The following is a 15800-nucleotide window of genomic DNA, read 5'->3' as shown; positions in this document are numbered from 1 at the left end:
GGAGCTTTAACACAGCCTCTAAAGCGAACGACCAAACCTTGTTGTTTTGTTTTCTGTGGGTTTTTTGTTTGTTTAAAGGAAGTGCTTAGAGCTGGCAGGAGGTGCCAGGCCGCTGCTTTCCCACAGAGCAAGTCAAGCACAAACTGTAAGCCCACTGCTTTGGTGCCACTGTGATCCAGCATGGGAGAGGGAAGCTCCCCTGCCCCTCTCCTCCTGCCCACTGCCAGGTGAAGCACAACCTGTCCCAGAGCCACAGCCTGCCTGCTGGCTGTGCTGTAGGAGGAAGTTTTTCACTCAAAGGGTGGCGACACACTGAACAGGTTGCTCAAGGAGGTTGTGGATGCCCCATCCCTGGAGGCACTCAAGGCCAGGCTGGATGTGGCTCTGGGCAGCCTGGTCTGGTGGTTGGTGACCCTGCACATAGCAGGGGGGTTGAAACTCGATGATCACTGTGGTCCTTTTCAACCCAGGCCATTCTATGATTCTGTGATCCTGCCCTGTGTCAGCTGGAAAAGGAGATGTGTCAGAAAGGAGAGCAGCTGAGCTCACAAAACAACGGTGCGTGAGATGGAAAACGATCCGCGCTTCCGTTTCACTCGTCCCGCAAAGTGAGAATAAGGCACGCTTCATGCAATGAAGGAGAATTAATTTAAGAACTAATAGAAGGAAATGTGTGCCCCAGGAGGACACTGCTTCAAGTATGGCTGCTGGCTTATTTCATGGCTGCTAAGTACTTCTAGCGGTGACAGTTAAATCAATGATAAAGATAATCCACTGTCATGGTTTATGGATTTAGCAGCGCATCTGTGTGAGATCTAGAAAGAGCTGGTCTTTGGTACAGCCTGCCAGGGGCACGATGGATAGATCTTTGGGACAGAAATGCCTTTCTCCCAAGGCATCAGATATTTAGGCAAAGGCAAAACGTTCACACGGGGTAAACAGACTTGACCATCACCTGCAATGCATTCTGGTTTCTTAATATACATTTTATGTCATATATAGCGCATTACGCAGTGTCAGTGCCCCAGACCAAAGGCACAGCTGATCAGATAGCTCATTTTAGAGGCAGACTCCTAGGGAAAGTGCAATCTCTCCGTGGTATTACCAGTCCAGTAGCAAGTGAACTACGGTTTAAGGAATCTTTCACTGGCATCTGGGTCACTGTGTTCAACAGCTGCAGATGGGTGAAGCCTCCGAGGATTTGGCTAACCCTTTTGGGGATTCTTCAGTATTTCTGGCCTCCAGAATGTCCTGTGACAATGAGTGCCATCATTCAATTTTCCACTGTGTGAAAGAAAGACTTTCTTTGCATTAGACCTGCAGCCCAACAGATTGGCTTGTGCTCCCTTTCTCTTCTTGTAGAAGATACAAAGAGTAAAGTTCTCTTGTTCACATCTCCATGCTGCTCACAAGCTGATGGGACCTCTTGTATCCATCCCATCACTGCAGAGGTGATCAAGCAGAATACTGCTATACTTAGTTTGTCTGCCTGTCTATGGAAACGCTGCACATTTCTGTGCAATGTCTTCTGTATCCTCACCAATTCTTCTTCATCCTCTATATGTGCAGAGCTGCCCCTGTTTCTGGGGCATCAACACAGAAGAAGTGGTCTTGTTTGTATTCCCTGCTCATTCTACACTAATCCCCAAAGCTCCTATTTGCCTTGCTGCCAACTGTTGAGCAGAGAGCTGGAGTTTTCAGCAAACTTAGGGACACTGAAGTTTCCATCCAGACATGTTGATTTAGAACTCCTGATGGACTTTTTATGGCTATGGTTGGTGTTCCCTATGGCACCTGCTTTGTATTTACTGCTGGTAAATTGCATAAGTCGTTTTCTTAACTTTATGTTCAGTTTTCTGAGCTCACTGAATCTCCTTGCAATTGGATCACTTATGGCTGTGCCACATTGCCCAGGTCTTGACACTAATGGGTTGGTGATACTTGACCTCTTGCTTTACAGAATGTACTCTTTCTTGTTGTATCAGATTTATCCACATATCCAGCTATCCTGCTCTTCATGACAGTTTCTATCAATTTGCCTTGTACAGACGCCCAACTTTCCAGCCCACAGGTCTCTGGATGACCTCTAAGAGCCCTTTTTAAAAATGAATGTGACGTTTGCCACCTTCAGCTCCTGCGGTGCCACGCCATTTCAACAGCTATTGTGGTATTGTACTGAATAGGTCAGCAGTTTCAAGTCTTTGTTCCCTCAGAGCTCTTGAGTGAAAGTGTCTGCTCTTAGTGATCTGCTACTGTTATTTTTATTGCTTTATCCCCAGATCTGCTATACTGACACTTTAGTTTTGGAGAGTTTCTGAGGCCCCTTGCCTGTGGAGCCAGCCACCAGTGTGGGGCAGAGCGGGCCCACCCCCAAATGGATGAATGAGACTGGACGAAGCCATGCAGACCATGTTGTCCCTTTTGCTCCTTGCAGGTGGGTGACAAAGAGGTGACAACAAGGGTGGGCATCAGCGAGTACCTGGGTCAGTGCCATGGTCCCTTTATTATGCACTTACAAGATCATAGAATCACAGAATCATATTGTAGGAAAGGACACACAAGGATCATCAAGACCAGCTCCAGGCTCTACACAAAACTACCCTAACCCAATCCTATGTCTGAGGGCACTGTCCAGTGTTCCCTGAACTCCGGCACTGGGGGCCATGCCCACAGCCCTGGGCAGCCCGTTCCATGCCCACCGCCCTGTGGTGCAGCCCCTGTCCCTAACCCCCAGCTGCCCCTCCCCTGACACAGCTCTGTGCCGTTCCCTCAGGCCCCGTCGCTGTCAGCAGAGGGACCAAATGGCAAGGCCTTTCTCCCTTTGCTGTGTTTAAGGAGAAGCAGACTAATTTATGGATGGTTTCCCCAGTGATGTGAGCTGGCTTTGCTAAATCAAAACAAATGCAGCGGCACTGCTTTATGATACAAGTGCAATTAGCAGCACATTAAAGCTCTGACCTCCAGAGCCAGACAATCTCATCCTTTGTTTCTTCAGCCACTGAGGCAGCGAAATTAGATGCATTGTTTTTGACAGAGCTTTTCCCGAACCAGACTAGGTCTCATCTTTACTTCTCCTATGCCATACTCCCCTATTCACTCACCCTGGTCAGCTGCTTTTTGACAGTCCTTGGCTTATTCTGTGACAACAGAAATATCTTCTAGCTGTAGGTGTCCCCGTTCATTCAGAGGAGTGGACTAAATGACCTTTAAAGGTCCCTTCCAACTCAGATGATTCTATGATTCTATGATCTTAGTTAAGAACCAGGAAGGATCGTAGAAGTCCTAACCAAGAGCTCACTGCTATCCTTGCTGATCATTTATGTCACATATGCTGGTAAAAGAGCCTTGTGATTTGGTGAGCTCTTCTACACCCTCAGTAGGCATGCGATGCTCTGGGCTGTCACACAGCCCATGTCCCATCCACCTGCTGCACTTACAAACAGATCTCCTCTGGCAAGCTGCATCTTGCAAAAACTGAGCTTTAAACACCTCTGTTCATGCCAGATTGGGAAAAAAAAACAAACACAAAAAGGTACAGTGAACCATTTGATTTTAGCTGCTTTATCCTTGTTGCTTAACACCTGCAAACAGCTCTTCTGTTTGCTGGGATATATGGCCGCACTTCCTGTTCTTTGCACCGAGTGAAGATAGTTGTGCAGGGGTGAGCTAAGCATCTTATTTCTTTTTCCTGCTCACCCCTTGTATGGTAGCAAATGCTTTTACTGAATGCGTAAAATTAGATTTCCAGGAACACTTATGCACACGCCTTTAAAATGCATTTTCCATGAACATTTTAGCTTTCTGTTCATGGAAAGTGAGCACAGCAGGAACAAGGACACAGAGCCACCAAATTAACTGCAAAGCCGGACAGGTCAGGCAGTTACATTGCCCATGCTGCCTTCCCTTCAGTGCTTGGTCTGAGAAAAACTGGGGTATCGGTGTCAATTTTGGGGCGGGAGGGTTAATAGCTCTCTGCAAGAAAGAGTCTGAACACTTAGAATTCAATTAGATATGAGAGCGAAATGATGAATCTTTGTCCTGGAGTGGAAACGGTTTCTTTCTGCATTAGCGGGGGTAAAATAGCTTCAAAAGGCTGCTGCAGTGTCTTTGTAATGGCTCTGACACAGAAAGGCAGCTTTAATTCTTAATTACTCTGCTCCTGATTATAAATCACCGAACAGCAGACCTGATGAGCCTCAGGCATCCCAGCTATGTGGCTCGGTGGGTGGTGTTCCCATGGGAGCGGTGAGAAGCAGAGAGGAGCAGGAGGTCTGAAGGGGCCAGGTGATGTTAGGCTGCTCTGCTCTCTCTGCACGTTGAATTTTGCTTGGAAGGAGGACCTGCTGGCAGGAGTTTGACATGTGGAGGTGAGTGCCCTCTTCAGAGGGAAGGCAGAAGGAGCTCCAGGTCTGCCCCAGAGCACTGGTGAGAAACAGAGAGGTGCTGCAGCCCTCTGATTATCTCTGTGGCCCTCCTCTGTATCATTCCAACAGCTCCGCATCCTTCTTGTACTTAGGGCCCCAGACCAGGACCAGATGTCCTTTTGGTCTTTAGGTAAACCCATCACTCTGCACAGGACACGTCAGCAGCTCACAGTCATTGATACGATCCAACAGCTGGCTGAACTCTAAGTGCAACCAAGCCCCTGGGTGCATCCATCCCTTCAGTGAGCAGGATTAACCAGTTCCTGGGGCAGGATGTGGCCTTCAGCATTGACTCTCCCAAGAGTAGGACAAGCATGAGGACCTTTTTTCTCCCCTAGTGTGAATTACTTGGCCTTTTCCCAGTGTCCAGCAGCTATCCTGGAGCTCACCACAATTTGATGTGCCAGCACGTGGCCTCCAACCCCACAGTCACGCTTGCCTCCGTGCGAGCTGAACTGACTTCACCTGGGTTTGACGTCTGAGATCATACTTTAAGGTATGTGCTATTTGTCAGAGGATAAAACACCAATAAAAGTATAAAAGCTGCGAGCGTTACCAGTTTCTTCCTTGCCACGTGAGCTGTTCACAAAGTTTATGAGGAAATCACAGCGGCACCTAATTGCACTCAGCAGCAGACCTTGCGTGTCAAGACTGCCCTAGTCACTCCCTGCGTGCTCAAACCCAGTTGCATCACCAAAACAGGACTGGGATGAAGTGTTAAAGCAAAGCTTTCCCTCTCTTCAGAGAGGAGATGCCTTCCTCCTGGTCTTAAGTGCCCATGCCAGAGCTATGATGGGAGAGGTCCCATGAGGGCTCCATCAGAAGAGGGGTGGCCACGTGGGACAGGGAGGTGATTGTCCCTCTCTGCTCTGCCCTCGTGAGGACCCATCTGGAGTACTGTGTCCAGGTCTGGGGCCCCCAGTGGAAAGACAGGAAGCTGTTGGAGAGGGTCCAGAGGAGGGCCACAAAGATGATCAGAGGGCTGGAGCACCTCCCCTAAGAAGACAGGCTGAGAGAACTGGGCTTGTTCAGCCTGGAGAAGAGAAGGCTTTGAGGTGACCTCATTGCAGCCTTCCAGTACCTGAAGGGAGCCTACAAACAGGAGGAGAGTCAACTCTTTACAAGGGTAGACAATGGCAGGACAAAGGGAGATGGTATTAAGTTGAAGGAAAGAAGATTTAGGGTGAATATCATGGGGAAGTTCTTTACCAAGAGAGTGGTGAGGTGCTGGCCCAGACTGCCCGGAGGGGTTGTGGATGCCCCATCCCTGGAGGTTTTCAAGGCCAGACTGGATGGGGTCCTGGGCGGCCTGGTCTTGTATTAGATCTGGAGGTTGGTAGCCCTGCGTGCGACAGGGGGGTTGGAACTTGATGATCCTTGAGGTCCCTTCCAACGCAAGCCATTCTATGGTTCCATGATTCCCTGCCCTCATCCTTCTGCACATTGCCCCTGGGGCAAAGATGGAATCCAGTGTTTGGGTCCTGACAGCAGAAGCCAATTGTGGCACAGGGAAATGTGGACATTCATTGCAGGGCGCTGCTTAGACTGGCACCCAAAGACTATCTCACAGCCCTTCTGCCACCTGATAGGCACTGGGAGAGGGAACACACGCGCACATGTGAGCCTTTGTGTGTGAATACACACGTACACGGTGTGCTTTGAACGGCGTGCAGTCCATTCAGAGCCTGAATCAGTGTGATTTCTCAGTATTGCACAAAATCATATTCCTAGAACTCATAATGGCCCTCTCTGAAGCTCTTCCTTTGCTTAAAGGGCTTTGTTGATGATTACCTTTTGACAGCCATGCCCGGTAATGAGGGGCTAATAAGGCTTTTCAGAACTCACTAACAACACAGAAAACTTCTCCTGGTGGGCACCAGGACTGAGCTCTACCTGTTGGCAGGCTGCACCAGGACAGAGGAAGCAGAACTCGAGCTGTCTGCCCTTTGCTGAAGTGTGATGGGTAGCAGCCAGCACTCAGTTTGAACCCCCATTTCTGTTTAGAGGATTGACTTTCGGCCGAGCCATCAGAAATGTTGTGTAGACATGTACGTAGATGGGTTTATTTTTAAGAGAGATTTATTTTTAAGAAGATAAGAAAGGTTCTGCACCAGAGGGAGGTGGGCATGGAACGAGCTGCCAGGGCTGTGGGCACGGCCCTGAGTGCTGAAGCTCAAGGAGCGTCTGGACAGCGCTCTCAGACACAGGGTTTGATTTTGGGTGGTGCTGTGTGGAGCCAGGAGTTGGACTCGATGGTCCCTGCCAGTGCCTTCCAACTCAGGATATTCTGTGGTTCTATGAAAACTAAACTGTTCCCTGATGCCATTAAATGAGCGTGAAGGTCAAGCAGAACAGAGCTTTATGGGGAGAAGAGAATGGTTTCTTCAAGATTTAAACTCCTAGAAGAGATGATGCTGGTACTAAGGGTATTTAGAATAAAAGATGCAGTTAGTGTGTATTACTATGAAGCAAGACGATCTCTGTTTTTTAATCATTTAATCTGTTTTATTTCTTTATTTACTTCTCTACTATTTTTTTTTTTTTCTGGTAAAGGGAGAAAGGCTTTCATTTCGTCATTCCTAAACTGAGATCAATAGACCTTTGTGCACTTTCTTTCCACAAAAATTCCTAGGTGGAGTCCCCTAGGATGGATGCACACATAAGTCAGATGCAGAATCTATGGGCAATGGAAAGCTATTAAGGTACTAAAATGTTCCAAAAATGAGTTGTCTTTCACGTAACACATAGGTCACTGTGGTCACTCCAAGCTCCAATGTACATAACATGGGTGTATCTGTTTCTGATGTTACCACAGCCTTTTTCTGGCTAAGGTCTCGTCATAGATTCACAGATTTATGGATGGAAACAACCTATTAGGTCATCTGAGATGTTCCTCTGCTAACGCAGATTTATTCCCTCCTGTATATTTTCCAGTCTATTGTTCGAATGACTCAAGCGTCCGTTGCTTCCTCTGAGGGACTACTTCAGAGCCTTACAGACCTTGCCATCAGGATTTTGTTTCCCTTCATATTCCTTTGAAAGGTTCTTCTACTTAATTTAGTTGCTTACTCTTTCTGCAGAACGTTGATGAGGAACAGGACTGTAGGAACATGACATCAATTCCTTACCTATTCCTCCAATTCTTATCGTACCAGTTTTGATGACCCTGTCCAACCCTGTTTTCCTTAGTGTTTATTACCTCACACTCCTGGGAGTATAGTCCAGCTTCCACTGAAATGGGCTGATAGGTGCCTATAGGCCTTGGAGGGGGCCAGAAAGGAGGCATTTGGCTGCACAGATGCATTTTTTCCACCTTATTTTCATTCTGAGCAAATCTCATTGCGTCTGCAGTGATATTTGAGAGTGAGACACTTAAAGCTGCGTGGAAACCTGGAAAATAACAACTATTTGCAAGGAATTTTGATGCTCTATTTAAAGTTTCTTTAATGTTTTCCTCCTCCACCTTTCAGTAGCTATAATTAAGTGATGGGAAAAAGAGAAAAGAATGCAAAGTTTGGGCTGGAAGACAGGCCACCAGGAAGTCAGGAAATTTAAAAGGAGTGTAATAATAATGGGGTTTCCCAAACAACACAAACTTGGCATTATTCCACAGCCTGAGTACTTCATGTCACAACGAGACTTGTTACTGCCTTCATGTTTGTGCAGAACTGTAGACCTTAGCAGCCCAGGCATTAGTTTTAAAGCAAACAGGAATGTCTCATGTCCCCTTGAAGATGTTTTACACTGTCACAGAGACAGAAAAGGCATCCCAGTAGAGCAGAGTCACATCCCTGCCATGCGGAGGTGTTAGTTTACTAAGTGACAAATAATTAGGGATTTACACCGATCCCTTTGCAGGTACTGCTGTCCTTTGTGATCCCTATCCTCTTTCCCCTAGATGCTCCCCACTGGTCTCGGCCTCAAACCTAACTCTTGCAGCCCCCCATGCACCAAACCAATGCTTTTGGTGGGTGTGCTTGAAACAAGAGCACTGAATTGACTCGGCTTGCACAAAACACTCCCAATTGCAGATTTGTAAAAATGTTTAGATCTAGTCTAACTGTCTTAGACCACTTAGAGCAGAACTAAATGCCTGCATGATCACAGCTGTGGTAGCATAGCCCTACATACCAGAGTAGAGGAGGGCAGGAAGGGATCTACTTCACTGGGAATTGTAATATGGAAGAAAAGCCAAGGTTAAGATTTCCAGCTTGGTTTCAGTTTTGGGGATTTGTGTGGCTTGCAGGTATTTGCTACAATGTGGGCATATCAACATCATTCATTTTGGCATCCATAACATGCAGATATATCCATCCTTGATTCATTCCCTTGGCTGCAGGGTCAGAAGCTGAAGGATGCTATCACAAAGGCTTCGGGGAACATGGAGAGAAGGGGGAAGGTGCCGAGTCTGTCATGGCTGACTGAGCAGTCACAGCAATACATTCATGATTATGATAGCAGTGCTAAAGGCACTAATTAAGGAAGAAACTTGTGTGAAGACCTTTAGTTACTTTTTTGTTTGTTTTCTTTTGTTTCTTTTCTTTGAATGCACTGCAGGCTTGCTGTATTTCTGTGACCAATGGTTCTCAACCTGCGCCATCATGTAATTAAAGGGTCTGAGAAGGGTGAGTGGAAAAAGCATTTATTTGTGGGAAGGAAGCACGGGGAATTAGAGGGAGTTCTCACAACAGATCTGAACCATGTCAAACCTTCAATACAGCAGTTTATGTCCTGCTGTGTGGGACTGCGGCAATCTAGATATGTCTCTTCCAGCTGCCTTTTTATGCGATTCTGCAGCCCTGGGTTTGCACGCTTTCCTCTCCACAAATCCTAGCAGAGTTCTGCCATCTCCTTCTTGTCTCATTCCCTCACCTTGTCATTCTTTCCTTTTCCTTTCATCTTAGGAAAAATAATGGACTATCAAAATGGGAAAAACAAAGACCGAAGAATGTTCCCGTGAGATTTTCCTGTAAATATATCCTGCTATATATTTCCCATAGAGGTTCTCAGCAAGGAAAACCTTCTTTTTTTTTTTTTATGTACATGTGCACATGAGCACAAATAAACTAATCCCTTCTAGTGCATGGCACCAAAGCCATCAGCTAAACAATTTCAGCCGCACAGCCTGGTAAACAGAGCTTGTAACCACCAGCCTCTATCACAAAGCAGAGCTAAAAGAAAAAGCTTATGCATGACCTGACTTGGATCAGGCTATGAAGAATGAAGCACATCTGAGTGATGCAACCTCCATGTGAGCGCTAGTGAGTATGTATTAGTTAAGCACACCAACCCTGTTCATGGCTTTGAGCTTCCTTTTGTCATTCCTTGAATGCTTGAAGGCAGTTCAAGATTGGAGTTTTTGTTAAGCTCCTTGGAGATATTTAGTAACGTACACAAGCAAATTGCTCTCTCTCCAACTTTTCAAGGTCACTTGCTTTCACCCCATCTCCTCTTACTTGTGGCATTCAATCCACGTGGCAGCACTTGGGGTGATGGGAAGGCATGATTCTTCCTGGCTGGAGCCACACATGTGGGACTCCACTCTGCCCAAATTCTGCACCAGTATTGGGGTTGGTGGCCACTCCAGATGCTCCAGTGCTGCAACTCTTCTCTTGTAGGTTAGCTCGAGACCGTGATGGGGGAATGGGACTAGAATAGGCTGTCCAGAGAAGCTGTGGATGCCCCATCCCTGGAGGCATTCAAGGCTGGGTTGGATAAGGCCCGGGGCAGACTGATCTGTGGTTGGCAACCCTGCCCATGGCAGGGGGTTGGAGCTACATGATCTTTAAGGTCCCTTCCAACCTAAGCCATTCTGTTTTTATGATTCTGTGCTTCTAGGATTCTATGATTCTACGAATGCACCCATGGTTCTTGTACTTATTCTGCTTCTCAAGGCAGTGATCTCCTGCAGATGTTCTGGCTGTGCCTCAAGTGCTCATGCTACATCTCCCCATAGTGTTCTCCATTTTGTAATTTATGCCTGCAGATATTGGAGTTGTTTGATTTGGCTGACTTACTGGAGGAAATGAGGTGTTACTGGGAGCTCCGAACATCTCTCTTTAATGCAGCTACTTATACTGGTTCTGGACAGAAGTTCAGAAAGCTTTCAGTTCATTTTCCCAGTATCCACTGTGATCCTGCTGAGCACATGTTATCCATCTCCTTCTCTTAGTCCATTTGTATTATCCTGGGAATTTGCAAAAATATTTTGTAGTGCACTAGCACCTGACAAGCAGTCTTTCTAGAGGAACATCCATTTGCACACATGAGATGTTTTAGGTGGACGGTCAGCCTAGCAAGGTGAGAAGGCTCATGGTGTTCCTCATCTTGCTTTGGCTCAGCAAGAGGCCAGAACTCAATGATTCACAGAAATGGAAGGAACAAACCCAACTTCACCACCAGCCAGCTGTACAGCTTGGTGACTGTCTGGAGATCAGCTGAGGGCTAGCAGTGCTCTTTATTTTATCTGAACTCATTTGTTCCACCATAATAAAACCAGGATCAAAGTGTTTCTTGTGGGCCTTTTTATTTCTTCTTCCATCCCTGCTTATTTCCTTCCTGAAGCTCTAATCCTTGGGGCCATCAGAATTGGTTGCCATGGAAGTGACTGAGAGCACAAAGAGAGGATTATGGTTATTATGGTTTCAGGTGAGAGAACAGCACTGAGTGCAGGCAAGCTCCTAAAATCCAGCTGGGCTATGAGAAACCTCACTGCAGAGAGGCATTAGAGGACTCTCCCGGTTCTGTTTATGTTATTTACGTGTTGGCACCATCTCCATGGCAGAAAAATTACAGATTAAGGCTAAAGAAGTCACACATAAAAAATAAAAGGAGGAGCAGGGCTGAGGGCAGGGCTCTATGGGGTTCAGCCCAGCAAAGATGAAGCATCTCATCAAAATGGGACTGGCAGCAGTGCCACTGGTCAGGGGTCTGAAGCTGGATCCAGCTGTTCTGCAAGGTTCCCCAAACACCATCGCAATCACCACAGTCAATCAATATGTCCTTCCACTGCTGCAAAAGGCCATCCTCCCCGTGCCCCACATGTGGTCAGTGTTTGTCACGCTACACTTGTGCGTAGGTGGAGAACGCAGCATAGTTTGGCTGGCTGGGGTCTGAAACAGGAAAACAAGAGGCGTCTCTTCACTGGCACAGCCCAGGGAAATTGTGCTGGAAATAACTGTGCTGAGACATGGCTGTTAAAATCAGGCGGTCACTGGTGGTGCTTGGATGGAAGGGCAGCCAGGCCCTCGTGGCACAGTGGGAAGTACAGGCCCTGTCGGAGGTTTTCCTTTTCTTACCTGGACCTAGGGTATATAGACTGAAAGTCAAGAAGGTGTGTTTGGAGGAGTTTCCCCACTGCCTGTGTCAGGTAGGTCTCAAGTCTAACCCCCCAAGTCTAACCTCAGCATAGCCAAGGTTGGAGAAGGGCACCATGGCCCCAGTGCCGTTCAGCACAGCAGAAGCCACAGCAACAGATAAGCTCTGTTAGGGGCATTTGCAAGCAAACTTCTAAGTGGATTTTTCCTCTTAGACAAATGGCTGGACAACATCTTGGAGGTTGTTTGGCCAGCTTCTTTGGCCATGAGAGGCAGGGCTATACAGTGAAATGTCCGGTTAGAAGTAGCTACAGTGTCATGGTAAGTTAAGAGGGAAAACAACCAAAGCTGTCTTGTAGATGTTTGAGTCATTACATGGTTAACTACACAGACTCAATAAAATAGTTAATTAACACCACAAAATAGTTAATTAACACCACAGTTGTGAAATACTTCATAAAATAAATAAGACTGTATGACATCAGTGTAATTGCAGGAAAGTGAAGGCTGTTAGATATCTGTTCACACATAGAGTTTCAGGCTAAAAATGAGGGGTTTTTGTTTGTTTGTTTGTTTGTTTTTTTGTCTTCTGAGCCTTATTGAAAGAATTGTTGCCTCTCCAGAGAGAGCAAAGATGGCTGCTGTTGAATCCCAGGCTGCTCCTCATTTCCCAGAGCTGACACAGTCGTGACAAGGAATAATATACTGCATTCATCACGCCTGCTCTCCAGGCATGATCCACAAATAATCCTTTTAGCTTGCAGGAGCTGCCATCTGGCCAGTTTCCAATCAACCTGGCTGGTTTTAAATTGGAGTTGCCAGTAGCTCGCACTCATGTGGGCATGTATTTCAGCTGCTTGCCTCAGGTGCCTGGGATTTTTTTGTATTTTAAAAAAAGGCAAGCTGCAGATACAACACGTGCTGCCCAAATGCAGAGAATGCAGCAACCTTTGCCTCAAAGAGCTTGCGATGTGGAAGGAGAATGACCAGGAGCTGTACGTAATACATAGAGCAACACTCAAGAGCTCAGCTGATGTTGGGGAGTTCTGCATTGACAAACTTACTCTGAAGAAAAGGCCCAGAGTAAAAACCCAGATGTTTTTTACAGTCCTGCATCACAAATATGGAAATGAAATTTGAAAAAGGGAGAAAATTATCAGTATAAGTCATGAGAAACTGAGGAATCGTGAAACCAAATTGTGTTTAAATGGACCAAAGTTCATAGAATCATGGAATATCTCTAGTTGAAAGGGATTCACAAGGATCATCAAGTCAACCTCCTGGCTCCACATGGCATCACCTGAAAATCAGACCATAAGTGTCTTGATCTGACCTGTCTTTGGTGTAGTGGTTCACCCTGCATTAGAGAACTAATGCGCTTGAGCAGCTGTCCCAGGATAGAAACTTCTCGGAAGGCCATCTCTGGGATCTTCCTCAGATTCATTCTCTCCTTCTTTGCTGTACCACCAGTGATAGGCCAGACAGAGGAACCTTGGGTCTCGTGTCGCTCCTTGCTGTGGTCACTGGAGGACCACATCCCAGGTGAGTGTGTTAAAAGCATGCTGAGACTCTTCATGGTGTAGTTCTTGTATGAAAAGTGACTTCTGATATGAAAATCATGCTTCTATAGAGGCTGTTTGGGAAACAAATGAAAATAGAGGTGTACTTACACGGCTGCTTTTCTGGCATAGCCTAGAAGGAGAACCTTTCTGCATGAGCCTCCTACCCAGTGTCAAGAAGCAAAATGCTATTAATTGAACTGGGCTCCCGGAGACACCTGAAGAAGCCATTATCATCCATGCAGACCCTGAGAGCAACTAGGGCAGGGCTACCAGGGGGGATTTAGTAGGCACTTCTCTTGTGGTGCAAACTGAAGGAGAAAACTCAGCCCACTATCTCTACGGGAATTTCCCTCCTCATAACAAACAAAAAGAAACACCTTCGACTTTGTTCTCCAATTCATTTTTATGATTATAGATAGAATTAATTCCCCTGGGTGGGGGTTATCAGTGAGCACCTTTACATATCAGTACTCTCCGCACGGAGCCAAGTTTGAGGAACCAGGACAGAGGAGCGTTATCAGGATTCAGATTAGCAACTGCTCTGCCAGGGCAAGCCGCTATCTGAAGTTTTCTTATTGTTTGAATAGTTGGGACAGGTGGATAAAGAATCCAGGTGCAGTAAACTATGGTCTTGAACTCTTACATTTCCTCTGAAAACCTGGAAACTTTCCACATTTCAAGCTTCCCTTGTGGCCAACAGCTTCTTCTCTGCATCTGCTTCAGAGCTATTCAACCCTAGCTGTCCCAGAAATCAATTTCTGCTGCTCACAGGCTTCTTTTGAAAAGAAACAATGACAATCTACTAAGTGCTAGCATGTGGAATTCCTGTTAGCTAAATCCAAGACACAGAACAGCACTTTATTGGTATCAGATGAATTGTTACATAGCTGAACAACAACATTTCTCAGCTCATGAACTCTGTTGGAGTTGGGTGGATACTAGACATACTTGGCATGAGTTGGTTGCAACTCTTCTGTCAAAGAGATCCTTTATTTGAAAGGTTATAAAGAAATAGGAAATAAAGCCTAACTACAACCATGCTCACACCTGAAAAACAACATCCGAGGAAGCAGCCTCCAGGGTCAGGGCTGAAGACAGCAGCTCGCAGGTGGGAAAGCAGAGCTGCTCCCTTTTTCTACACAAGACCTCCTTCGAGATGGCATGAATCACAGAATCGCAGAATGGCTTGGGTTGAAGGGACCTCAAAGACTATCTATTTCCAACCCCTGCCGTGGGCAGGGCTGCCCCCCACCAGCTCAGGCTGCCCAGGGCCCCATCCAACCTGACCTTGAGCGCCTCCAGGGATGGGGCACCACAGCTTCTCTGGGCAGCTGGGCCAGCGCCTCATCGCCCTTTGGGTAAAGAATCTCCTCCTCATCTGTCCCTGCGCTTCAGAATGTTTTAGTTCCTTGCAAATATGAGTCTCAAGGGTTAACTTCTCCTTGTTTCTATTATTCCTCATCCCAGTACGGGTGTGTTTACTTGTTTTCCCCCTGCACTTTCTCCTTTTTTCCCTGGGCAGAGATCTACTGGTGTTTCAGTTCCCCCATCTCCTAAATTCCTGCAGCATACTTATTCACCTAAAAATAAGTGCTCTGTTAACATAAGGAATCCTTTAGCAAGGTGATGCAAGAAGGAAAGATCAGAGATTTACAGAACTGAAGGTGAATGATACCCATACAAATGGCCTCAGAAAAGTCTGCTTGCTAGCCAGCCTAATGAACTTGCTGCCCAAGGCTTTTTAATTAACTTTTTTAGATATGTTGGAAGAAAATTTATTTTCTTAAAGATTTATCAGCCTGTTTAGATGTGACAGGCTTTGGTGGATGGCAAGCTGGACATGAGCTAGCAATATGCCCTTGCAGACCAGAATGCCAACCATGTCCTGGGCTGCATCCAAAGAAGCGTGGCCAGCAGGGTGAAGGAGGTGATCCTGCCCCTCTGTTCTGCATTGGTGAGACTTCAGCTGGAGTACTGCGTCCAGATGGGGAGACCTCAGTACAGGAGAGACAAGGACCTGTTGGAGTGTGTCCAGAGGAGGGCCAGAAAAATGGTCAAAGGAAAGGAAAACCTCCCTTGAGAGGACGGTCTGAGAGAGCTGGAGCTGAGAAGAGAAGGCTTCTCTTCTCTGGAGAAGAGAGTCACCTTTCAGTACCTAAAAGGAGGATATACGAAAGAAGGGGACAGACTCTTTGGCAAGGTCTGCTGTGATAGGACAAGGGGAAATGGTTTCAAACTAAGAGAGGGGAAATCTAGACTGGATATAAGGAAGAAGTTTCTAATGCTAAGGGTGGTGAGGCGCTGGCACAGGTTGCCCAGAGAGGTGATGGATGCCTCGTTCCTGGAGACATTCCAGGTCAGGCTGGATGGGGTTCTGAGTAACCTGACGTAGCTGTAGGTGTCCCTGTTCATTGCAGGGGGGTTGGACTAGTTGGCCTTTAAGGGTCCTTTCCGACTCTAAGGGTTCTATGATTCTTTGATTCTATTTCCTCAAAACT

This window comes from Gallus gallus, chromosome 1 (genome assembly GCF_016699485.2).
Source record: "Gallus gallus isolate bGalGal1 chromosome 1, bGalGal1.mat.broiler.GRCg7b, whole genome shotgun sequence".
NCBI lineage: Eukaryota > Metazoa > Chordata > Aves > Galliformes > Phasianidae > Gallus > Gallus gallus.
The sequence above is the reverse complement of the archived record's forward strand: the minus strand, read 5'-3'. Positions refer to the sequence as shown.